A 26,640-nucleotide genomic window follows, 5' to 3' on the forward strand; every position below is an offset into this window, starting at 1 on the left:
ACTTTTTTTTTTTTCATATTCAGTGCTCCCATTTCATCTAGTTTATGTTCTCCAATTTCTCTATCTCTTTTTAAAAATTAATTTATTTTTCAATTGAAGGATAATTGCTGTATAGAATTTTGTTGTTTTCGGTCAAACCTCAGTTTGACAATTTGTCAGTTCTTTACAAATTTAGTGCTGTTGATCAGTTCAGTCAAATCTGACTCTGCAACCCCGTGGACTGCAGCATGCCAGGTCTCCCTGTTGCTCACTCTCCCCGTTGGTGTTTGCCAAACAAAGTTCATTTCCATTGAGTCGGTGATGCTATCCAACCATCTCACCCTCTGCCGCCTCCTTCTCTGTTTGCCTTCAATCTTTCCCAGCATCAGGGTCTTCGCCAATGAGTCAGCTCTTTGAATCAGGTTGCCAAAGTACTGGAGCTTCAGCTTCAGCCTCAGTCCTTCCAATGAGTATTCAGGGTTGATTTCCCTTAGGGTTGACTGGCTTGATGTCTTTGCTGTCCAAGGGACTCTCGGGAGTCTTCTCCAGCACCACAATTCGGAAGCATCAATTCTTTGACACTCAGCCTTTCCTTGGTACAACTCTCACATCCGTACATGACTACTGGAAAAGCTATAGCTTTGACTACATGGACCTTTGTTGGCAAAGTGATTTCTTTCCTTTTTAATACCCTGTCTTGGTTTGTCATAGCTTTCCTTCCAAGAAGCAAGCGTCTTCTAATTTCATGGCTGCAGTTACCATCTGCAGTGATTCTGGAGCCTAAGATGAGAATACCTGCCACTGCTTCCACTTTTTTCCCTTCTATTTGCCAGGAAGTAATGGAAACGGATGGCATGATCTTGGTTTTGGGGATGTTGAGCTTTAAGCCAGCTTTTCCACTCTCCTCCTTTACCCTCATCAATAGGCTCTTTAGTCCTCTTCATTTTCTGCCATTAGAGTGGTATCATCTGCCTACATGAGGTTGTTGATATTTTGCCCAGCAATCTTGATTACAGCTTATAACTCATCCAAGCTGGCATTTCACATGATGTACTCTGCATATAAGTTAAATAAGCAGGGTGACAATATTCAGCCTTGTACTCCTTTTACAGTTTTGAACCAGTCATTTGTTCCACGTAAGGTTCTAACTGGTGCTTCTTGACCTGCACACAGGTTTCTCAGGAGGCAGGTAAGGTGGTCTGGTACTCCCATCTCTTTAAAAATTTTCCAGTTTGTTGTGATCCACACAGTCAAAGACTTTCACACAGTCAATGAAGCAGAAGCAGATGTTTTACTGGAATTCACTTGCTTTCTCTATGATCCAACAAATGTCAAATGTTGGCAAATTGATCTCTGGTTCCTCTGCCTTTTCTAAACCCAAGTTATTCATCTGGAAATTCTCAAGTACTGCTGAAGCCTAGCTTGGAGGATTTTGAGCATAGCCTTACTAGTATGGGAGATCGCACAACTGCCGAGCAGTTTGAACATTCTTTGGCATGGCCCTTCTTTGGGATTAGGATGAAAACTGACTTTTTCCAGTCTTGTAGCCCCTGCTGAGTTTTCCAAATTTGCTGACATATTGAGTGCAGCACTTTAACAGCATTGTCTTTTAGGATCTGAAATAGCTCAGCTGGAATTCCATCACCTCCACTAGCTTTGTTGGTAGTAATGTTTTCTAAAGCCCACTTGACTTCACACTCCAGGATGTCTGGCTGTAGGTGAGTGACCACATCATTGTGGTCACCCTGGTCATTAAGACCTTTTTATTACAGTTCTTCTGTGAATTCTTGCCACCTCTTCTAAATTGCTTCTGCCTCTCTTAGGTCCATACCATTTCTGCCCTTTAGCATGCCTGTCCTTGCATGACGTATTCCTTTGATATCTCCGATTTTCTTGAGGAGATCTTTAGTCTTTCCCTAGACAATTCCATTGTTTTCCTCTATTTCTTTGCATGGTTCATTGAAGAAGGCCTTCTTATCTCTCCTTACTATTCTCTGAAATTCTGCATTCAGTCAGGTATATATATTATTTCCTTTCTCCTGTGCTTTTCAAGTGTGTTCTTCCCTCAGCTATTTGTACAGCCTCCTCAGACAATCACTTTGCCTTCTTGCATTTCTTTTTCTTTGTGGTGGTTTTGGTCACTGCCTGTTGTACAATGTCACAAACCTCTGTCCATAGTTCTTCAGACACTTTGTCTACCAGATCTAATCCCTTGAATCTATTCATCACCTCCACTGCATAATGATAAGGGATTTGATTTAGGTCATACGGATTGCCTAGTGGTTTTCCCCACTTTCTTTAGTTTAAGCCTAAATTTTGCAATAAGGAGCTGATGATCTGAGTCACAGTCAGCTTCAGGTCTTGTTTTTGTTAACTGTATCGAGCTTCTCCATCTTTGGCCGCATAGAATGTAATCAATCTGATTTCAGTATTGAACATTAGGTGGTGTCCATGTGTAGAATCGTCTCTTGTGTTGTTGGAAAAGGGTGTTTGCTAGGACCAGTGCATTCTCTTCACAAAACTCTGCTAGCCTTTGCCCTGCTTCATTTCATTACAAAGTTAAATATAGCCTTATTATATAATTCACCAACTGTGCCCCTAGGTATTCACCTGATTTGAAAATTATATCCGTAAGTGCAAACACCTGCACAAAAATGTCTGGAGCATCTTTATTCAGAGTTGGAGAGAACTAGAAGCAACCAAGATGTCTTTTAATGGGTGAATGAATAAACTGTGGTGTATCCACACAGTGACATATTATAAAACAATAGAAAAAACTCTCAAGGCATAGATGGAAATATATATATAGATCTATATGTGAATATATATAGATATAGAATGATATATATCAAGGCATAGATAAATGTGTATTACTAATGAAAGAACAAAAGCCAATCTGAGAAGGCTACATACTGACTGAAGTTATATGACATTCTTGAAAAGTCAAAAGTATGGCAACAGTAAAAAGATATGTGGTTCCCAGGGTGATGGAAAGGTCATATTGAGTAGGAAAGGCACAAAGGAATTTTTATCCTGGTAAATCTACTCTGTACAGGAATGTAGTAGTAGATACATGTCACTATGCCTTTGTCAAAACCCATACAACTTTACAGCACATAATGTTCCTTTAACGCATAGAAATTGTTAACAGACTATTTAGGGGGTTGGGAGATCCCAAGATGGCCCGCTAAAAGTGATAAAGCAATCCACCTGTATTACAAATGTTCGAAACAGTCTCACTGCAGGTGGGAAAAGGCAGTGCTAATCTAAGTCTCCTTGGCAAGAGCTAGGAACTGTAAGACTAAAGACTACGCTGTACCTAAGCACTACACTCTAGTCGACAGAGATTTTTCCCATAGGGTACAGGTTAACAATTTTGATAGCACGATAAATGTTTACTGATATTGAAAAATTAAGAAAATGAATGGCAGAGGGTGGGACCAGGTTTCTAACTGTTGAAGTAGGAGGTTAGTTACCAAGAGAAGCAAAAATGATCCATGTATGAAGGAATTACAGTTGGAGACATCAGCGTGAACTTCTGTTTAATTCAGATACAAATAGTTAGACACAGAAATATTTATGTATGCTCAGGTTTGTATACAAACATACATCCCTGCTCTGCCAGCTGGGACATATGCATAGTTACAGCTGAGTCACTTCACTGTACAGCAGAAACTCAGACAACACTGTAAAGCAATTATACTCCAATAGAAAAAGAAAAGAAATGAGACCCCAGTAGCAAAGACCACATCCAGCCCCTTGACACTAGTTTCTAACACCATCCTCCACTAAAAGGAGCCACTGCTTCTTAGAGAAATGGCTGGTTTTAAGACTGTGGTTCAGTTCAGTTCAGTTCAGTCGCTCAGTCGTGTCTGACTCTTTGCGAACCCCGTGGACTGCAGCATGCCAGGCTTCCCTGTCCATCACCAACTCCCGGAGTTTACCCAAACTCATGTCCATCGAGTCAGTGATGCCATCCAGCCATCTCATCTTTTGTTGTCCCCTTCTCCTCCTGCCTTCAATCTTTCCCAGCATCAGGGTCTTTTCAAATGAGTCAGCTCTTCACATCAGGTCTAGTCAAAGATGATCAGAATGAATCTTGGGCTGATCCGGGAATGAAGCTGATCCAGGAATGAAGAAACAAGGGCACATGTGCCCTCTCTGAACAGGGCCAGGAGCGGACAGGGTACCTGGAGCCACTGCAACCATTTGCTCAGGCCAGGCCAAAGGGCATGGAAACACCAGCGTAGATGTGCGGCCCAGGATAGTCATATGCAGCAAAGTCAAGGTCCTAATGACACCACAGCTTCCAGACCAAGTGTCACCTGAAGGCCACTCTACCTTTGGCCTTGGAGAGTTACATGACTGGTACATCCCCTCTGTTGTCTGAGCCAGTCCGAGCTGATTTCACTGTTATTTTCCAAGATTCCATTCTGTTACATATTCTCTCCCTGATTTGTATTTACAGTATGCCTAAGGCAAGGAGATGAAATGAATGTTTAAAATGGTCCTAACACTTTTATCTGCTTCTAAAGTACTTTCCCAAACTTTAAATTGTTTTTCAAGCACAATAGCCAAATGATCACCTTCTTGTCACTGTGGTTCCAACTTGTCAACAACTCATTTCTTCCACAACTTCCAAAAGCAAAAGACAGACTAGCTCGAAGTCCCCTACCCTTTCATCTGATCAGAAAAGAATGATCATAATTCAGAGTCCTGTCCTCATGAGAGAATTGCCTCTTGCAAATCAGTCTATCTTCCAGTCTCTAAGCTCCCACTTCAGAGAGCCTCTGAGTGGAAGCATGCTGTCTAGTCCCCAGAGAACCCCATCCACCAGCAAGAAACAGGACACTAGGAATCTTTATGTCTTGAGGTATCAGAAAAAAGATCTCGGATGTAGAATGAGGGGGAAAGGCTAGAAAATGCCGGGTTGTGCTATGTTTTGTTCATTCCCTGTCTTCTATTTTTAGTTTCCTCCAGGAGCTAAAAGACCACAGGCAATGTTTAGTGTTCTGCATATTGGCTACTTTACACGAACCTAAAAACAAGCACAGGACAGCCTACTGGCCATCGTAACATTTCTCCCTTGCTGGCCAGAAGCAAAACAAAGATAATGTATGAACCAGCCTCTTCGATCCATTCATCTTCTCGAGATACGCCAGATTCTCAACCTGGAAAGATGCCCGATGGTGAACATCCATCTTTTAAATGTCATTGAAACAAGTCTCCTACTTGAAACACAAAGTCATTTTTCCCTTTGCTATTACTAAGGAAAACTTTTTCCAAATGGCATGCCCTCCTGAAAACTCAAATATAGATAGAACAGGCCCATTACAAAAATACACATCTGTACGTGCCCAGAATATAAAGGGAATCAAGTGGGCCGGGTGGAGAGCACGCAGGAAGCCAATGGAAAGCAGACACAGGGACCTCAAAGATGAACCTGGCTTCTTACTTAAGTTCTGTTTCACATGAGCTTTCTTGAGATTCTGTGCTTCTGAGAGAATGTAAGACACCGCAAAAGGGGGTCAAATAGACTCGAAGCATAAAATGGTCCCCAGTAGGTCTGTCAGACTCTGACCGTAGCTTCTGCTTCTACCTGTTCTGATCGATCCATCTTCCTCCCATCACACTACCTTTCCTTCACCTCCTCCAGGCTCATCTGCAAATAGCCCTGTCCTCTGGTGCCCGTGGGGCCTGAAACTTCATTAGCACTATATTTTAGGAAATTTGTATTGGAGTATAGTTATTTTATAATGTCACTTTCTGTTTTACAGTAAAGTGAATACGTATATACATAGCCACTTTTTTTCAGATTTACTTTCCATTTAGGTCACCACAAATTATTGAATAGAGTTCCCTGTGCTAAACAGTAGGTTCTCATTAATCATCTGTTTTATACATGGTGATGTATATATGTCAACCCCAATCTCCCAATTTGTCCCATCACCACCCTTCCCTTCTCAGTAACCACATAAAAATTTGTTCCCTACGCCTGTGACTCTATTTCTTATGTGCTAATAAGTTCATCTGTACCATTTTTCTAGATTCCACATATAAGTGATATTATACTGGGTGCTAGGAAAATTGGACAGCCACATGTAAAAGAATGGAATTAGAATACTCTCTAATACCATAGACAAAAATAAATGCAAAATGGATTAAAGACTGAAACGTAAGGCTGGACACTATCAAACTCTTGGAGGAAAACATAGGCAAAACTCTCCTTGATATAAATCATAGCAAGATCTTTTCTGATCCACCTACTAGAGTAATAAAAATAAAAACAAAAATAAACAAATAGGATCTAATTAAACTTAAAAGCTTTTCTACACCAAAGGAAACAATAAGCAAAACAAAAAGACAACCCTCAGAATGGAAGAAAATATTTGCTAATGATGCAACCAACAAAGAATTAATCTCCAACAAGGGATTAATCTTTGTGCATACAAACAGCCCCAACCAAAAAATGGGTAGAAGACCTAACTAGACATTTCTCCAAAGAAGACATACAGATGACCAACAAACACATGAAAAGATGCCCAACATCACTAATTATCAAGAGATGCAAATCAAAACTACAGTAAGATATTACCTCACATGGTCAGAATGCCCATCATCCTAAAGTCTACAAACAATAAATGCTAGAGAGGGGAGGGAGAAAAGGGAACCCTCCTACACTGTTGGTGAGAATGTAAATTGATACAGCCACTCTCAGAACGGCATAGAGATTCTTTTAAAAAACTAAATATATAGAACTACCATAGGACCCAGCAATCCCACCACTGGGCATGGATCTGGAGAAAATCATAATTGCAAAAGATACATGCAACCCAGTGTTCACTGCAGCACTACTTATGATAGCCAAGACGTGGAAACAACCATTAGTGTTATTCTTCTATTGCTTTTTCTTTCCTATGGGACCCCAGGGAAGTAATGTTATAGCGAATATTCTAAGCAGGGAAGGCCAAAGGTCATGGTGCCTTTTGTTCAATATATCAGCATGCTTGCTTTAAGAAGAAATAATATTTGCAAATACCCTGCTGGAAATTCTTTGTATAAGAATCCCTCATGCTTTATCTTTATTTCTTCCTAAATAGTTTAGAGAAGAAATATCCCTGCCAGAATAAAAAAAAAAAAAATCATTCGAGGACATCATGGGTCAAACTCACAATTGGATTATGGTTAAAATTATTTCCAAGAGCCCATAACTCTGACACCAAACATAAAATTATAAAAGGTTCCTTGGAATTATTGAAAAGACCCACCTACAGAAGAAAGCTGAAAGAATTTGGAGGATTACACAAATACTTTGTATTATCCTGAGCTGTGAAAAAAAGGACCATGTGAAATTGTTCATTGCCCTGAAATTTCCATTCGGCCTGAAATTAAGAGAATCAAAGAATGTCCTGGTTCAACAAGTGGTCCCAACTCTGAATTGGCTTGTAACTCATCAGGCTAACGCCTCTCTGATTACCAGGTCTCTAACTCCAGCTCTGCTAAAGATCACATATTTATACTTTTGTAAAGTCTACAGTGGTCTGGGACAGAGAACAAATCCTGTTCATCCACTCAAATCTGTGTCTGTGCCTAGTTTTAGAAACTCTTTGTAAGATCAAATTAACTGTTACACTAACCCTTTCTCATTGGAGAAAAATGAATATGCAATAAAACAACTACAAGTTTTAGAATCTTCTTACAAGCAACAGTTGATGAAAATGATGAAAACAGAGATAATGATCATGTTAAATTCTATTAGCCTTACCTCGAAACTTGCAGGACCAGCCTACCTTAAACTCTAAATAGATTAACACTGTATTACAGTTATGCACCACTAAGCAAACTGTGATCCTCACACTCAAAGGCTTTGGCATAGTCAGTACGGCAGAAATAGGTGTTTTTCTGGAACTCTCTTGAGTTTTTGATGATCCAGTGGATGTTGGGATTTTGGTCTCTGGTTCCTCTGCCTTTTCTAAAACCAGCTTGTACATCTGGAAGTTCATGGTTCACGTATTGTTGAAGCCTGACTTGGAGAATTTTGAGCATTACTTTACTAGCATGTGAGATGAGTGCAATTGTGCGGGAGTTTGAGCATTCTTTGGCATTGCCTTCCTTTGGGACCGGAATGAAAATGGACCTTTTCCAGTCCTGTGGCCACTGCTGAGTTTTCCAAATTTGCTGGCTTACTGACTGCAGCACTTTCACAGCATCATCTTTTAGATTTGAAATAGCTCAACTGGAATTCCATCACCTCCACTAGCTTTGTCCATAGCGATGCTTCCTAAGGCCCACTTGACTTCCCATTCCAGGATGTCTGGCTCTAGGTGAGTGATCACACCATTGTGATTATCTGAGTCATGAAGATCTTTTTTGTACAGTTCTGTGTATTCTTGCCACCTCTTCTTAATATCTTCTGCTTCTGTTAGGCCCATACCATTTCTGTCCTTTATTGAGCCCATCTTCACATGAAATGTTCCCTTGGTATCTCTAATTTTCTTGAAGAGATCTCTAGTCTTTCCCATTCTATTGTTTTCCTCTATTTCTTTGCACTGATCACTGAGGAAGGCTTTCCTATCTCTCCTTGCTATTCTTTGGAACTCTGCATTCAAATGGGTATATCTTTCCTTTTCTCCTTTGCTTTTTGCTTTTCTTATTTTCACAGCTATTTGGAAGGCTTCCTCAGACAGCCATTTTGCTTTTTTGCATTTCTTTTTCTTGGGGACGGTCTTGATCCCTGTCTCCTGTATAATGTCACAAACCTCCATTCATAGTTCATCAGGCACCTGTCTATCATATCTTATTCCTTAAATCTATTTCTCACTTCCACTGTATAATCATAAGGGATTTCATTTAGGTCATACTTGACTGGTCTCATGGTTTTCCCTATGTTCTTCAATTTAAGTCTGAATTTGACAATAAGGAATTCATGATCTGAGCCACAGTCAGCTCCCAGTCTTGTTTTTTTCTGACTGTATAGAGCTTCTCCATCTTTGGCTGCAAAGAATATAATCAATCTGGTTTCAGTGTTGACCATCTGGTGATGTCCAAGTGTAGAGTCTTCTCTTGTGTTGTTAGAAGAGGGTGTTTGCTATGACCAGTGCATTCTCTTGTCAAAACTCTATTAGCCTTTGCCCTGCTTCATTCTGTACTCCAAGGTCAAATTTGCCTGTTACTCCAGGTGTTTCTTAACTTCCTACTTTTGCATTCCAGTCCCCTGTAATGAAAAGACATCTCTTTTGGGTGTTAGTTCTAGAAGGTCTTGTAAGTCTTCATAGAACTGTTCAACTTCAGCTTCTTCAGCATTACCAATCATGGCATAGACTTGGAATACTGTGATATTGAATGGTTTGCCTTAGAAATGAACAGAGATCATTCTGTTGTTTTTGAGATTGCATCCAAGTACTGCATTTCAGACTCTTTTGTTAACTATTATGGCTACTCCATTTCTTCTAAGGGATTCTTGCCTGCGGTAGTAGATATAATGGTCATCTGAGTTAAATTCACCCATTCCAGTCCATTTTAGTTCTCTGATTCCTAAAATGTCAATGTTTACTCTTTGAATCTGTGGATCACAAAAAACTGAGGAAAATACTTCAAGAGATGGGAATACCAGACCACCTGATCTGCCCCTTGAGAAATCTGTATGCAGGTCAGGAAGCAACAGTTAGAACTGGGCATGGAATAACAGACTGGTTCCAAATAGGAAAAGGAGTCCATCAAGGCTGTATATTGTCAGCCTGCTTATTTAACTTATATGCAGAGTATATCATGAAAAACGCTAGGCTGGATGAAGCACAAGCTGGAATTAAGACTGCTGGGAGAAACATCAATAGCCTCAGATATGCAGATGACACCACCCTGATGGCAGAAAGTGAAGAGGAACTAAAGAGTCTCTTGATGAAAGTGAAAGAGGAGAGTGACAAGTTGGCTTAAAGCTCAATATTCAGAAAACTAAGATCATGGCATCTGGTCCCACCACTTCATGGGAAATAGATGGGGAAACAGTGGAAACAGTGGTTGACTTTATTTTGGGGGGACTCCAAAATCCCTGCAGATGGTGATTGCAGCCATGAAATTAAAAGACGCTTAGTCCTTGGAAGGCAAGTCATGACCAACCTAGACAGCATAATAAAAAGCAGAGACATTACTTTGTCAACGAAGGTCCATCTAGTCAAGGTTATGTTTTTTCCAGTGGTCATGTATGGATGTGAGAATTGGACTGTGAAGAAAGCTGAGCACTGAAGAATTGATGCTTTTGAACTTCAGTATTGGAGAAGACTGTTGAGAGTCCCTTGGACTGCAAGGAGATCCAACCAGTCAATCCTAAAGGAAATCAGTTCTGAATATTAATAAGAAGGACTGACACTGAAGCTGAAACTCCAATATTTTGGCCACCTGATGCCAAGAGCTGACTCATTTGAAAAGACCCTGATGCTGAGAAAGATTGAAGGCGGAGGAGAAGGGGACAACAGCAGATGAGAAGGTTAGATGGCATCACCAATTCAATGGACATGAGTTTGAATAAACTCTGGGAGCTGGTGATGGACAGGGAGGCCTGGCGTGCTGCAGTCCATGGGGTTCGCAAAGAGTCAGACACAACTGAGCGATTGAACTGAACGGAACTGAAGCAAACTGTGATGGTGGCGTGACTGACTGTATAGACTTAGAAGGTTCCTCTAGCAGTAGGATGGCTAATTTCCCAAAGATCTGAAGAGAACCATCAAAACCATAAATGAGGAAGGGATCTGTAGACAGACTCTGAAATGGAGCCACACTGGATATTAAGCAAGGATACGAGCAACATTATTTGGAGGGTTTCCCTGCTGGGCATCAGGGAAAAATGGGAAAGGACTTTCCATTACTATGAAAACCACATGGATCAGAGAGAAGAGACACATTCCAGATGGGGAATCAGCTCCATAGACGATCTTGAACGCAGTTGAGAGAGGCCAGTTTCTTATTCAAATCAAATAAGATTTGATCTGAACTTCAAATAGCAAAATGGAAGATGAGAAAAGAACTCCTTTTTAATCACTACCATTTACCCATTTCCCTCCAAAATAGCCTTTACCATCTCTGCTCAGATAGCTAGAAATTAAACATTTAACTGTCAAGTACAATGACTTTTATTTTTTTGTAGTTCTTTCATAATTTATTTCAATTTATCTATGGTTTTATATTTCAAACACATCCCTTAAAGATTATACACAGCTTTATCCTTCTTCTTTTCTCCCTAGTCTGATCATTTCTATCTTTTATTTAGAGGGCATGGTTCATTTACACTTAATGTAATTACAGAGATTACGTTTTTCCACCATATTGCTCAAGTTGAAAATCCCTCTTCTATTCCCAATTAACAGTAGGGTTGTTGTTGTTGTTGTTTTTTTTTTCATATCAGGTTTTTTTTTTCATATCATGAATACCTTTTGAACTTTGTCAAATGCTTTTTCTGCCCCTATTGATGTAATCATATGTTTTTTGTTCTTTATTCTATTGATATAGTGTATCACATTATTTCAGTCAGTTCAGTCGGTCAGTCATGTGCGACTCTTTGCGACCCCATGAATTGCAGCCCGCCAGGCCTCCCTGTCCATCACCAACTCCCGGAGTTCACTCAGACTCATGTCCATCGAGTCAGTGATGCCAGCCAGCCATCTCATTCTCTGTCATTCCCTTCTCCTCCTGCCCCCAATCCCTCCCAGCATCAGAGTCTTTTCCAATGAGTCAACTCTTTGCATGAGATGGCCAAAGTACTGGAGTTTCAGCTTTAGCATCATTCCTTCCAAAGAAATCCCAGGGCTGATCTCCTTCAGAATGGACTGGTTGGATCTCCTTGCAGTCCAAGGGACTCTCAAGAGTCTTCTCCAACACCACAGTTCAAAAGCATCAATTCTTCGGCGCTCAGCCTTCTTCACAGTCCAACTCTCACATCCATACATGACCACTGGAAAAACCATAGGCTTGACTAGACGAACCTTTGTTGGCAAAGTAATGTCTCTGCTTTTGAATATGCTATCTAGGTTGGTCATAACTTTCCTTCCAAGGAGTAAGCGTCTTTTAATTTCATGGCTGCAGTCACCATCTGCAGTGATTTTGGAGCCCCAAAAAATAAAGTCAACCACTGTTTCCACTGTTTCCCCATCTATTTCCCATGAAGTGATGGGACCGGATGCCATGATCTTCGTTTTCTGAATGTTGAGCTTTAAGCCAACTTTTTCACTCTCCTCTTTCACCTTCATCAAGAGGCTTTTTAGTTCCTCTTCACTTTCTGCTGTCGTCTGCATATCTGAGGTTATTGATATTTCTCCCGGCAATCTTGATTCCAGCTTGTGTTTCTTCCAGTCCAGCGTTTCTCATGATGTACTCTGCATATAAGTTAAATAAGCAGAGTGACTATATACAGCCTTGACGTACTCCTTTTCCTATTTGGAACCAGTCTGTTGTTCCCTGTCCAGTTCTAACTGTTGCTTCCTGACCTGTATATAGGTTTCTCAAGAGGCAGGTCAGGTGGTCTGGTATTCCCATCTCTTTCAGAATTTCCCACAGTTTATTGTGATCCACACAGTCAAAGGCTTTGGCATAGTCAATAAAGCAGAAATAGATGTTTTTCTGGAACTCTCTTGCTTTTTCCATGATCCAGAAGATGTTGGCAATTTGATTTCTGGTTCCTCTGATTTTCTAAAACCAGCTTGAACATCAGGAAGTTCACGGTTCACGTATTGCTGAAGCCTGGCTTGGAGAATTTTGAGCATTACTTTAATTGGCTTTCACATATTTAACGAATCTTGCACCACTGGGGTTGCTTCCATGATAGCTCAGTTGGTAAAGAATCCTCCTGCAATGCAGGAGACCCCAGTTCAATTCCTGGGTCAGGAAGATCCCCTGGAGAAGGGATAGGCTACCCACTCCAGTATTCTTGGGCTTCCCTTGTGGCTCAACTGGTAAAGAATCTCCCTGCAATGCAGGAGACCTGGGTTCGATCCCTGGGTTGGGAAGATCGCCTGGAGAAGGGATGCTACTTCGCTTCCCCACTGGGATGCTACTTAGCCACAGTGTTATATTCCTTTTTTTTTTTTTTTTTTTTTTTGTATATTGCTAGATTCAATTTGCTAGTATTTTTTTTGAAGATTTTTACATTTCTATTCACAAAAGATATTGGCCTATAAGGTATTTTTTCTTGTGATATCTTCATCCAGTTTTTAAAAATTAATTTATTGTTTTATTGAAGGATAATTGCTTTACAGAACTTTGTTGTTTTCTGTAAAACCTCAACATGAATCAGCCATAGGTATACATATATCCCCTCCCTTTTGAACTACTCTTATTTTTTTTAAGTCTTTAAAATAACAAACTCCAAGTGATTTCAGACTAGCACATGTGAATCATGCCAGTGATATGTCCTATATGCATAATCTTTGATTCTTTTTCCTTGGCCCTTTTTTATCACTGGACATAGCTTTGGTAAATATTTACACATATGTTTCCATATAAATATTCCATTAATGTATCTGCCAGTCTACAACTTTCTATCCTTAAAGACACAGAGATTATGCATTGCATGGAAACCATCCCATGTACACACAAATACAGACAGACATATCTGCATATGCAATATAACCCTTCTTCTCCTTACAAGGAACAAAGCAACTTTAAATGGAAAGCTGAAGCTAATGTGAAATGATGACTTTTTCTCTTCCCAGTCTGCATCTCTGCATCCTCAAATAAACAAAGCATCAAAGTTGGTTTCTTTACTTGTTCTCAAGAAAGAAAGACAAAATGGTTTAAGTGCAGAGCTCCAATGTTAGAACCTCTAAGATCTTCTAAAGAATATTAATAGCTGGGCCCCACTCCAGATTCTCATGTAACTGGTTGAGTAGAAGGGGCCTTAAATTTAGAGACAGATGGGCCTGTATTTGAGCCCCTTTTCAATCACTGTTTACAAATTGACACCCCTTCCTCAATTTGTGGTTTTGATGGCTCTTTGTAGATCTTTAGGAAATTAGCTATCCAACTGCAAGAGGAGCCTCCCAGGTCTCAAATAATCAGTCATGTCACCAGCACAGTTTGCTTAGAGGTGCTCTCCACTATGAGCCCCTTCTCGATCACTATGAGTTGTACACTAAGTCACTGAAATTCTCTGCCTCAGTCTTCTAACCTGTACAGTGGGAATGATATTGCCGAGAGAAGCAGAGATACTACACACAAAATCCCCAGCTCACTCCGGCAAATGGTACATCTCCAAGAAGGGCAGCTTATTGTTATTAGCATTCACTATTCTTCAGATTTCTGATTGTAAAACAGAAACCAAAGTAAGAGAGACTATGCAGGCTTCAGGGATTCAAACATGCTTTAAATGTCATGCTGTTTAGCAACTATGTCCATGAAACATTATACAGGATCTCAAAATACTACAGGACATTTTAAAGAGGTAACAAAATGCCATACTAGGCAACAATGTATTCTGACTTTTATCACACACTCCTTTTTATTAAGTGATGTAATTTAACACAAATATATTAACTGCCTGGGTTTTTACATGACCAATGTTTTTAAACTACAACTGTGTATAATAGAAGGCTCTTTAATGTTTATTTAACAGTAGAGCATTACTTGTGTGTAAATGAAGCCTGAAATTAGTGGTCTGCTGTATAATGGTGCTGTTCCTTATTTTTATTTTCTAAGTTACATATGAATTTATGCTGCATACGAATCTGAGTAGATACAAGCTGGACACACTACCGAGAGGTTATTAAGTTGTCATGGTCTGATAGCTCTCAGTGCTATGTCCTTTGTACAATGCCTTGCTACCAAATGCCACCAATGCAAAATGTGTGGCTGTAAAAATCAAGTGCAAACAGGAAGAAAACAAACATGTGCAAACGTAGGGGGAAGTCATTTCCTTTTGGTACATTGACTTGAATCACAAACTGAGGTTTTTCACTAAAGCAATCCCACGTGTCTATAAATACACCCTCCCAGTAGAAGAATACCAAAGAAAACCATACAAGCAGGGGTACCCTGGCTACACCCTGGCTCCTGACTTTTACATATTCTTCCCCCACTTCACAGAAAAAGTTACAGCCCTGTTACTAAAAATAAAAATGAAGAATCCATGACAAGAGTGGGTGTAGGACCTGAGGCACCACCCCAAACATTTTCAATTGCTATTCTGAACATTCATGAATGTCAAAAATATGCTATGCTGAACAGTTTTCAATAGGTCTCAACCAAAAGCATTTTTTTTTTCCCCACAAATGAACAGGGAAAAAAGTCCCAACTCTGGCATCTTTGCATCTCCTGGTTCTTTTCTCTGGGAAAATATATCACTTTTAATTGATGTTTGTTCTTGTAATGGACTTGAGTCTTTGAGGTCTTTCCTGCTTAGAGTGCTCTTAATGTACAGTCAATATACATGGAAAGTTCACACTAATTATATGCAGCTCAAAGGATTTCAAAATGTCTCCCTGAAAGCTTTGCCTTTCTCCTCAAAATTCCCAGATGAGTTGCCTGGAGGCTGATTTTTCAACAGAGCAAAACAGCCTCCTCTCGGAAACGGACTTCCCACAAAAGTGGGCGACATGAAAGGGTGTGAGGTGATGGCTCTGGTTCCACAGATGCCTTGCGGAGACCACAAGCAGCCTCCGCCTCGCCCCTGGCCATGCGGTGCAGGCGCGAGGCACCACTCTCCCCTACCCTGGGCTTCCCTGGCCGCCTTTCCTCTGCTTTTGTCGTTTGTGTTGTGCTGTGCTTATTGCAGAGGCCCTAGGCCCTCTCATTTGGAATTTCTACTGAAGTCAGTAGATGCACTTGGCGCAGCTTTCTCGTGCCTCTTCAGCGTTTAATGGAATTCACTCTTTCTTTTGCAGAGCCCTTATTGCTACTTTATTTTTTTAATTAAATTTTTGCTTTATGTTATAGTACAGTTGATTTACAATGTTGTGTTAGTTTCAGGTGTGCAGAGAAGTGATTCAGTTATACATATACATATATCTTTTCTTTTTTCAGATTCTTTTCCCATTTAGATTACTGTAGAATGTTGAGTAGGGTTCCCTGTGCTATACAGGAGGTGCTTGTTGATTATCTGTTTTACAGATGGTAGTGAGGGTATGTTATGATGGGATCAATTCTTAAATGTGTATTCACACCAACTCCATGCCACACATGTCTCAGTCTCTCTGGGGTCTTTTCCTTACACCCTCACATGTGGGATCTGCACCAGCCTTCTCCCATCTCAACCAACAGGAAGAATGACTAAAATAGAAAATGCAGTATCAGGGATGCAGGAGAAGTGGCCAAAATAGAGGAGCAGGAGTCCCAGAGCTCACCTCCTCCCTCGGGCACCAAAACCACACCTACCTACAGAGCAACTATTGTTGGGACTTACCTGAAGACCAGCAGAAAAGAGTTTCCGCAACAAAAACAGGAGGCAGGACCTCCCAGCCAACCAGTCAAGGACAAGCACCACCCACCACACGTTCACAGTAGCTGCCCACCATCAGAGAAGGACCCGTGCAGCCCCCACAGATGTCACCCTCTATCACGTCACTCTGATGACAAGAGGGGCATTTGCTGCTGGATCCCCACAAAATGTATCCTACCTGAGGCTACTTCTCCAAGATTGGGAAACGTGACTAACCTAAACACAAAGAATTAGGCAAAACGAGGTGACCAAGGAATATCTCCTAAATCAAGAAACAAGATAAAACCCCAGAGGAAGAACTAAGTGAAAGGGAGATAAGCAATCTACCCAATAAAGAATTTAAGGTAAAGATTGTAGAGATGCTCTAAGAACTTGGGAAGAAAAATGAATGAACACAGTCAAAAGTTTAACAAAGGGTTATAAAATATAAAGAAGAACCAAAGAGATCTGAAGAAATAAAATTGAAATAAAAAATTCACTAGAAGAAAACAACAATAGATTGGATAAAATAGAAGAATGGATCTGCAAACTAGAACGAAACTAATGGAAATTAACCAAACTAAATTGAATTTTTTTTTTCTTTAATTAGGACAGTTGAATAGATCTCTGAGACAACATCAACCATACTAACATTTTGTATAAGAGGGGTCCCAGAAGAAAATGAAAGGAAAGGGCAGAGAATGTATTTGAAGCAATAGTAGCTGAAAACTTCCCTAACTCAGAAAATGAAATAGACATCCAGGTCCAGGAAGCATCAGCATCAGCATCAGTTCAGTCGCTGTCGTGTCTGACTCTGTGACCCCCTGGACTGCAGCACCTCAGGCTTCCCTGTCCATCACCAACTCCCGGAGCTTGCTCAGACTCATATCCATTGAGTCAGTGATGCCATCCAACCATCTCATCCTCTGTCATCCCCTTCTCCTCCTGCCTTCAATCTTTCCCAGCATCAGGGTCTTTTCAAATGAGTCAGCTCTTCGCATCAGGTGGCCAAAGTATTGGAGTTTCAGCTTCAGCATCAGTCCTTCCAATGAATTCAGGACTGATTTTCTTTAGGATGGACTGGTTGGATCTCCTTGCAGTCCAAGGGACTCTTCAAGAGTCTTCTCCAACACTGCAGTTCAAAAGCATCAATTCTTCAGTGCTCAGCTTTCTTTATGGTCCAACTCTCACATCCATACATGACTATTGGAAAAACCATAGCTTTGATTAGACAGACCTTTGTTGGCAAAGTAATGTCTCTGCTTTTTAATATACTATCTAGGTTTATCATAGCTTTTTTTCCAAAGAGCAAGCATTTTCTAATTTCATGGCTACAGTCAACATCTGCAGTGATTTTGGAGCCCCCAAAAATAAAGTCTCTCACTGTTTCCATTGTTTCCTCATTTATTTGCCATGAAGTGATGGGACCGGATGGCGTGATCTTTATTTTATGAATGTTAAGTTTTAAGCCAACTTTTTGACTCTCCTCTTTCACTTTCATCAAGAGGCTCTTTAGTTCCTCTTCACTCTCTACCATAAGGGTGACGTCATCTGCATATCTGAGGTTACTGATATTTCTCCCAGCAATCTTGATTCCAGCTTGTGCTTCATCCAGCCCATCATTTCACATGATGTACTCTGCATATGTTAAATAAGCAGGGTGACGGTATACAGCCTTGATGTACTCCTTTCCCTATTTGGAACCAGTCTGTTGTTCCATGTCTGGTTCTAACTGTTGCTTCTTGACCTGCATACAGATTTCTCAGGAGGCAGGTAAGGTGATCTGGTATAGAAAGCATAGAGGAAGCATAGAGAGTCCCAAACAAGATCAACCAAAAGAGATACACATGAAGACACACTATAATTAAAACGGCCACAATGAAAGATGAAGAGAATATGAAAAGCAGCAAGTGAAAAGCAACAAGTTACATACAAGGGCACTCCTGTAAGATCATCAGGTTGCTTTGGCAGAAATTTTGCAGGCCAGAAGGAAATGTCACAATATATTTAAAATGATGAGAGGAAAAATAAACTAAAAGAAGAATACCCAGTAAGGCTACCATTCAGATTTGAAGGACAGATAAAGAAATTTATAGATAAGCAAAAGCTAAGAGTTCAGCAGAACTAAGCCAGCTCTACAAGAAATGTTAAACGGATTTCTCTAAGTGAAAAAGAAAAGACCACAACTAAAATAAGAAAATTATGAAAGACAAATTCTCATTGGTAAAAGCGAATCTCATTTTTGAGGCAAATCTCAAAAGTAAAAGTAGTAGAGCTGGTAGTAAGGTTATAAGACAAAAGTAGTAAAATCATCTATATCCACAGTATGTAGTTAAGGGCCACCCTGACAACGGCACCCACGGCCTCATAAGGGATGTGTGTTGTCATGGTGATGCAAGGTAAGAGCATGGAGATGGGAGGAGCAATAGCTGTACCAGTTGGAAACGCTTGCTTCTTCAAGATGGATTTAAGACACTGTGTGGCCTACAGCCATGGGACAGCAGCCTGCTCCAGCCTGAAGTTAGTACGTGATGTTCAAGTTTTGCAAACCAGACTATCATCCCTAGAGAAACCACAGGGAGGGCTCAGGGCCCACAGGTGGGGAGGGGGCCAGAGTAGTGCTGCAAGTGGAGCGAGGGTCAGAATGGACTCCATCTGGCTTTCAGTCCAAGCCACGATGATTCTGGTGCTGAAAAGCTGGAGGATGGCCCTCAGTTCTTGTGTTCTTTGAAGAAAGAATTTAGCAAAGACACCAAGATTGTGAAAGAGATAAAATCATTTACTAGAAGCATAGAACCTGTGAAAAATCATATGGACCAACTTGGAGCGACTTTAGCACTGTAAGGACAACTTAGGTTGTTTATATAGGGGCAATTTTCTGTTTTGTTTTGTTTTTTTTTTTTCCCCTAGCCAGTCATCTCTATGGGTGTGCATCTCTCAACCAACATGGATTCCAGCTGGCCTCTTCTCCCTCCTTTTGCCCTTGCCCTGGGCTGAGGGCCTTCTCTGTACGTGTCTGGCTGGGACATCCACAAGAACACACGCAGTCTCGTCCCAGAGCTCCTGTCAGTATCCCATCTCGAAGCATCAGCAGGAGGTCAACCAGCTGCAACTGCTCAGCCTGGAGCCTGTCTACCTCCCACCTCAGTGTCGTGGACCGTGTTGCCTCCTGTGCTCAGTAAGAGCCATACTGCACTTCATTTACTGCTCACCCTATCTTGGAACTCATCATTTCCTTTGACATGTTTTTGAGAATGTGTCCCAGGGACACAGCATTGTGCCAGGTGCCACAGGAGAGAGCAGAGAATCAGGTACCTGCCCTCAAAACCTGAGTTAGTCTGTGGAACGTTGAGACTGCTGGCTTGTATGAGCCTCTGAGTTGTATCTGGGTCAGGAGATCTATGGTGAAACCCTGACTAGAGAACTGTGCCTTTCATATCTGCCTCACTGGCCCTTTTTAAATCTTTATCTATAGTCGCATGCCCAGAAATGCTTTAGAGATGCCTATTTCATCATTATTTCGTTATAAGAAAACTGTATACCAGAATCAGATCAAGTCTTACTGGCTTTTTGTGACCCCAGGCCTTCCGGAAAATTAATAAAATCTCGCTCTTAAGCCCCCCCAAATGTGAATCTTTATATTCACTAAGGAACTTGATACAGAATCTGCAGTTTTAAAGGAAGGTGCCATGACCATTATCATCCCCAAAAGAAGTCTACCCACCAAGACTTCCCTGGTAGCCCAGGGGCTACGACTCCAGGCTCCCAGTGCAGGGAGCCAGGTTGGACCCCTGGTCAAGGAGCTAGATCCCACATGCAGCAGCTAAGAGTTTGCATGCTGCAGATCCCACGGGCAGTAACTAAGAACTATTGTAGCCAAATAAATAAATATTTTTATAAGATTACCCACCAAGTAAATGAGGTCACATTTGAAGGGAGTAGTTATTAGAACATTCCAAACCAATATGTAAAAGATGGAGAAATGTTAACTAAAAACCACTTTGAACCAGACAGAGTAGGGTGGGTGGAAAATGAGTGGTAACACATCAAATCGGAACTTGTGGAGTGATCACCAAGTCAAAGCCCAGCATCTGGACATCTGTAATGGGTCAGCACCATGCTGAAAGGTACTGCTCAGGGATCAGATCAGTACACCCAAATCTCCTTAGAAGGTGGTGTGTAGTTCAGAGCTCTCTCTCATGAACATGTCCAGAGATGGGACACAACAGAAGGCAAAGGTACAAGATATGGCTATGATGCCCAGAGAAAAGGTTAAAATAATACTCATCAATTAAAGAAATGAGAAGAGTATGCAGTGAGGACTACGTCTACAAAGAAACTATTCAAAGCAAGAGTTTGAGGAGGTTAGTATTCTCATTAACAGCTACTAAGTCCACCCATCAGAGATGAGATTTCTCCTTCAAAAAAAAAAACAAAAACAAAAAAAAACACTAGCAGTGTGTTGTGGACACGGCAGATCTGAGTGCCAGACAACAGAGACTTCCTGAAGGGACATGCTGGCAGAGAGGAGACGCTGGGATCTCCTGGGTGGGACAGTCAAAAGGAGGTTATGTGAACCCCTAGGAAGAGTGAGAGAGAAGAAAATTCTGAATAGTCCCTGCTTGTCATCTTGTTTTGAGATGCAGAGGGAGAGGAAAACAAACAAATCCCATTTCCAATAACGGTTTTGAATGATGACATCACAGCCTTACGTTTTGAAACGTTAAGTAGTTGCTCCCAGCATGCCAACAGAGAATTGATACCATTTTTCAAGTTAACTCACAAAACAGAAAAATTGACCATTTCCTAAAAGATGCAGAAAGAAACGCTAGGAAGAAAAACTTACTTTCAATGTGTTTGTATATTAAAGTAATTAAATAAAAACCATGGGGCAGGGACAAAAGGATTCAAGGGCTAAAAACTGCCTTCTCAGAAAGCTCACCAGGCAGTATCATACAATGAGGAACTTAAAGGGACTTAACCTTTCTGCTTGACCCGTGGCAGAATTAAATTATATCTTCCCAACCTGATTTCTCCCATGAAATCTATTCTGTTTAGGATGAAGGTTAAGTACCAAGCGAGAATGATTTAGTGCTGCCCTTCAAATCCAATTCCATAGTCACACTCCTGTCTCAAAATACCAGCCGGACATCAAAGATGAAAAGAAAAAAAAGTGATACTGAAAAATGCAGCCACACTCTCAAGAAAATTATGAAGCTAGAAAAGGACCATTTCAAATTCTATCATCTTCACGTACAAACAGCATTTTCATTCATCAAATACTAAGCAAATACAGAGTCCATAGCCGGTCCCACTGTTCGCTGCGTCTCACCTTTCACACCGAGCAGCAGAACCTGACTTCTTTTGAAAAGCTGCAGTGCTTACATTAAATTCTTTTCTTTCCCTCTCTGCCCATGCATAATAGTCACTTGACTCCACAGAAAGGAAAATTCGACAACCCAGGGCATTACTGACAATTCTTCAAAAACAGGCAGGACCAAAATAGCACAGAGGAAAGCACAGCACTGTTTGGTCTATAATACAAACCTGTAAGAAGCGTGGAATGGAGAAAATGGTCTTTATCATCACCTGTGCAATAATGAACCAGGAGAGTTTTCGAGGACGAAGATGTCATTTAAATAGAAGTCGTAAAACAAGTGAGCTGGCAAGACAGCTGTACGTTAAAGGAATTCTTCCCCTGGTCTCTCTTCTAAAGCACTGTCGAAGCATGCCAGAGATTAAAATTATTCTTCATGGATAAAAAAGGGTTTTAATTACATAGTCTTATAAAGATGAATTAACCAATATAAGTTAATTGAGTACCAATTATGTGCTCTGCTTTCTATTACATCTTTACAAAGTAATAGAGGAAGCGTTGTTCAATTTCAGAAAGCTACAGTCTGATTAGAGTCATCAGACCTTGGTGTCAAAAGCAAAATTTTAGGGCAAAACAACAAAATGTAAGTTGTCTCCAGTAGTTACATGACGTAACTCATGGTTGTGTGATCAGACGTGGTATGAATTTAAGGGGACAGGATGGCACCATGAACTTGGCAGATTGAAATGGGCCTTGCCATGAGGTTACAATTTCTTGCATCTTTGCAGAAGAAAGAACAAAAGAACCGGAGAGGTCACAGGTATGGAAGCTGACGGCAGACAGGCTCGAATCCTCTGGGGAAGCAGACAAGAGCAGCGGGCTCGGCAGCTCCCTGAGGCCAGTTCCCAGCTGTTCAGGTCTAGGCCCAGGACTTTTTCTATATTAGGCTGATTATATCTATGGTCACATTATGCATCTATGGGAACTTCTGCCTAATGCCCTTCTTCTCAGGCTAGTGGACAAGTTTACCCACCTCTTCTCCTTTTTTTTTTTTTTTTCCTTTTTCTTTTTGGGGCTTACAATGGGCCCTCCTAGTCATTTTTAAGTGTACATGTCAGTGATATTAAGTACATTCATATTATTGTGCAAACACCACAACCATGCATCTCCAGATTCCTTTCATCTTGAAAACTGAAATTTTGTTCCCATTCAGCAATAACTCTCATCCCCCTCCACCCAACCACTGGCAACCCCCATTCCACTTTCTTTCTCCTTTACAACAAAAAGTCTACCATTTCCCCCTGTGCCCCAGCCTCTAGGAACCACCATTCTACTCTCTGTTACTGTGAGTTTGGCCTTTCTTTTCTTTTTTGGGTAAAACTTTACTTATAAGATCATGCAATATTTGTCTTTCTCTGTCTGGCTTATTTCACTGGGTATAACATTCTCCAGGTTCATCCATGTTGTCATTAATGGAACAAATTTCTTCTCAGACTACAATATCCCATTGTGTGTGTGTGTGTGTGTGTGTGTGTCACATCATATTGCCTTTATATATTCATCCATCGACTGACACTTAGATTGTTTCCATATCTTGGCTATTGTCAATAGTGCTGCGATGGATATGTGAGAGCAGACATTTCTTTGAGGTAGTGATTTTATTTCCTCTGGATATAGACCCAGAAGTAGAATTGCTGGATTGTATGGTAGTTCTTTAAAAAAAATTTTTTTTGCAGAACCTCCATACTGTTTCTCATTGGTAACCAATTCACACTGGCTGTACCAATTCACATTCTCATCAACACTGCAAAAGGGATTCTTTTTTCTATCCTTGCCAAGGCTTGTTATTTCTAGTCTTTTTGATAAATGCCATCCTAAAAGGTGTGATTTGTATTTCCTTGATGATTAATGATGTTGAGCACCTTTGGTTGTATCTGTTAGCCAACTGTGTCTCTTCTTTGGGAAAAGTCTAAACAGATCCTTTGCCTGTTTTTTAATTGGGTTTCGGGTTTTGTTTGTTTGTTTTTGCTATTTAGGTGTAAGAGTAATATTAACATTTTATCAGATACGTGGTTTCAAACATTTTCTCCCATTCCATAGGTCGCCTTTTCATCCTGACTGATTCTTTTGCCATGTAGAAACACTTCCATTTCATGTAGTCCCACTTGTTTATTTTTGCTTCTGTTGTCTGTGTTTTGGGTGTTACATCCAAACAAATCACTGCCAAGACCAATGTCAAGGAGATATTCCCCAATGTTTTCTTCCAAGAGTTTTATAGATTCAGAGCCTACATTTTAAGTCTTTTAATCCATTTTGAGTTGACTTTTGTGTATCGGGTGAGATGAAGGTCCAATTTTATATTTTTACCTGTGGATATTCAGCTTTCCAACACTACTTATTGAAGAGATTATTACTTTTCATATTGTGTACTCCTGATAATTTTGTTCAAAGTCAGTTGACTGTATTTGCAGGGGTATATATCTGGGGTCTTGATTCTGTTTCACTGATCTGTCTGTCTGTTTTTGTGACAATACCATACTATCTTGATTACTACAGACCTCTAATACATTTTGAAATCAGGACATATGATACATCCAGCTTTGTTCTTAATCAAGATTGCTTTAGCTATGTGGGGTATTTTTGTGGTTCTGTATAAATCTTAAGACCATTTTCCTATTTCTGTGAAAAATGCAATTAGAATTTTGATAGAGGTTGAGTTGAATCTGCAAATCACTCTGGGTAGTATGGACATTTTAACAATATTAATTCTTCCAAACTATGAGTATGTGATAGCTTTTTCTTTCTTTGTGCCTTCTCATTTTTTTCCTTTCAACATTGCTTTCTTCAGGCACAGAGAGCGCTGCATGCCTAAAGACCAATCTGCTACCTCCGTTTGAGTACACCTCAGAGCTGGAGCGGTGCATTAACCCTGAAATTCCTCATCGGTCACTGCCTTCTCAGCTGCCGCCTGCTCTTCCCTTTCAGTCTCTTCAGGATCTCTGTAGAAGCAGAGATCAGGCATGACCTCCCGTGGGTGTTCATGAGACATGGTGCCACACATGTGCAGAACTTCCCAGGCAAGCATCCACCCACATCAGCCCCCCTAAGGGCGTTCCCTTGTTGTTGCATGGGATGGCAATGTCCAGGGAGTGCCGAGGAAAGTCGGAGTTACACAGTAGTAGGTAGGCAGGCTAACAGGGAGGTTTCTGTGAGAGGCTGGTGGGCAGCCCTGGGATCAGTAACTACCAGAAGTCTTGGCTCCTGGTAGGCTGTCTGAATCTGGGTAGTGAAGGTTCCAGGGATGAAGCAGCCAGCAAAAGGAGTAGCTCCAGTAGCAGCAGCATCCTGGAGGATATGACACGGTCACCAGCTGGATTTTCATTGGCAAAAATGGCACAAGCTGCTAACAGAAGTTCCTCCCAGGTTCTCTTCAGATTCATGATGGAGATGCCACCATGCTTCCTCTTGTAGATGTACTGTTCCATTTGGGAGTCAAGGTAGGTGCCATATAAGTGGGTTCCTGTTGCAGGGAATTTGAGGACATCCTGTTCCTTCATTTGCAGGACATCAAGGACTCCTCCCCTTTAAGTTACAAGGGAGAATCCAGAATAACTGTGTATGGACCCCTGTCTGGGTAGCATGGAAAGGTGGGAGTGACTATTACTTTAGCTAATTAATAATGTCTTTTCAGCAGCACATCAAAAGATCACATATCATAATCAAATGGGATTTATCCCTGGAATGCAAGGATGGTTCAACATATACAAATGAATAAATGTTGATACATTAACAAAGTGAAGGATAAAAATCACATAATCACAATCACTGCAGAGAAAGTATTTGGCAAAATTGAGCATCATTTTGTAGTAAAAATTCTCAATTAATTAGATAAAAAGGGATTGTACCACAACTTAATAAAAGAAATGTAATAATAGGCCCACATCTAATGTCATACTCAATGGTGAAAAGCTCAAAGCTTTTCCTTTAAGATCAAAACTTGATCTCAGGGTACCTGCTCTCTTTGTTTCTATTCAATATGGTAGAGAAAGTCCTAGACAGAACAATTAGGCAAGAAAAATAAATAAAAAGGTATTCATTTCAGAAAGGAAGAAGTACAATTGTGTCTTGGCTATCGAATACATGATCTCATATATAGAAAACCCTGAAGACACCACTAAATATTGGTTAAAACTAATAAACTCAGTCAAGTTGCAGGATGCAAATACAACATATAGAAATCAGTTGTGTTTCTATACACTGAAAACAAGCTATCTGAGAAAGAAATTAAGAAAGCGATCCCATTTACAATAATATCAAAAAGAATAAAATGTTTAGGAATAAATTTAACCAAGGAGGTGAAAGAGATAGGAGAAGAAGCAACTCCGCTAACAACGCAAACACTTCTCTTCTTGTCTTGAATACGTACATGAACCTTGGACCTTGTCGGCAGCAATCTTATGAAGGAGAGAAAACAAGCAAGAACATGAAAAGCCCATATAGGAAAGACAGAATGAGAAGACAGAAGGCCACTAATGCTGTCTTTGAAATAAAGGTTCAACCCTAAGTTCAGATTTGTGCTGTAACAGTGAATAAGTGCTGAGCCTCCATTAGTTTATATTGCTATGTCCCCTGCAGCCAAAAGCATGCCTAACTCACTCACCTGCCTGCATAACACCAAGTCTATAAGGATGCCTCAGGAAAAGCTACGTTCTTCATGCCTTGACCCTCAGGGTCCTGTTAACTCTTCAAATTCCTTCCTGGGATTTTTTAAACTGAACCTAGAAAGAAAAACCAGTCCTCTCACATGCCTAAAGGCTTACAAATGTTAAACCTGGGTCTCCAACAGCATTGATTTTTGCACTGAACAGGATTACTGTCTACAGACAGAAACAGAACTGTCAGTGTGCATATAAAGGAAGCATGGAGGTCAGTTTTGGTGGGCCCC

At 40.6% G+C, this 26,640-nt stretch overlaps 1 pseudogene; it reads right to left on the reverse strand.

Moving 5' to 3' along the window:
- Positions 1 to 24,512: 24,512 nt before the first annotated feature.
- LOC113880669 lies at positions 24,513 to 25,392 on the reverse strand (annotated as a pseudogene).
- Between the last annotated feature and the right edge of the window lie 1,248 nt (positions 25,393 to 26,640).

The sequence above is a fragment of the Bos indicus x Bos taurus genome, chromosome 22 (genome assembly GCF_003369695.1).
Source record: "Bos indicus x Bos taurus breed Angus x Brahman F1 hybrid chromosome 22, Bos_hybrid_MaternalHap_v2.0, whole genome shotgun sequence".
NCBI classification, from domain to species: domain Eukaryota; kingdom Metazoa; phylum Chordata; class Mammalia; order Artiodactyla; family Bovidae; genus Bos; species Bos indicus x Bos taurus.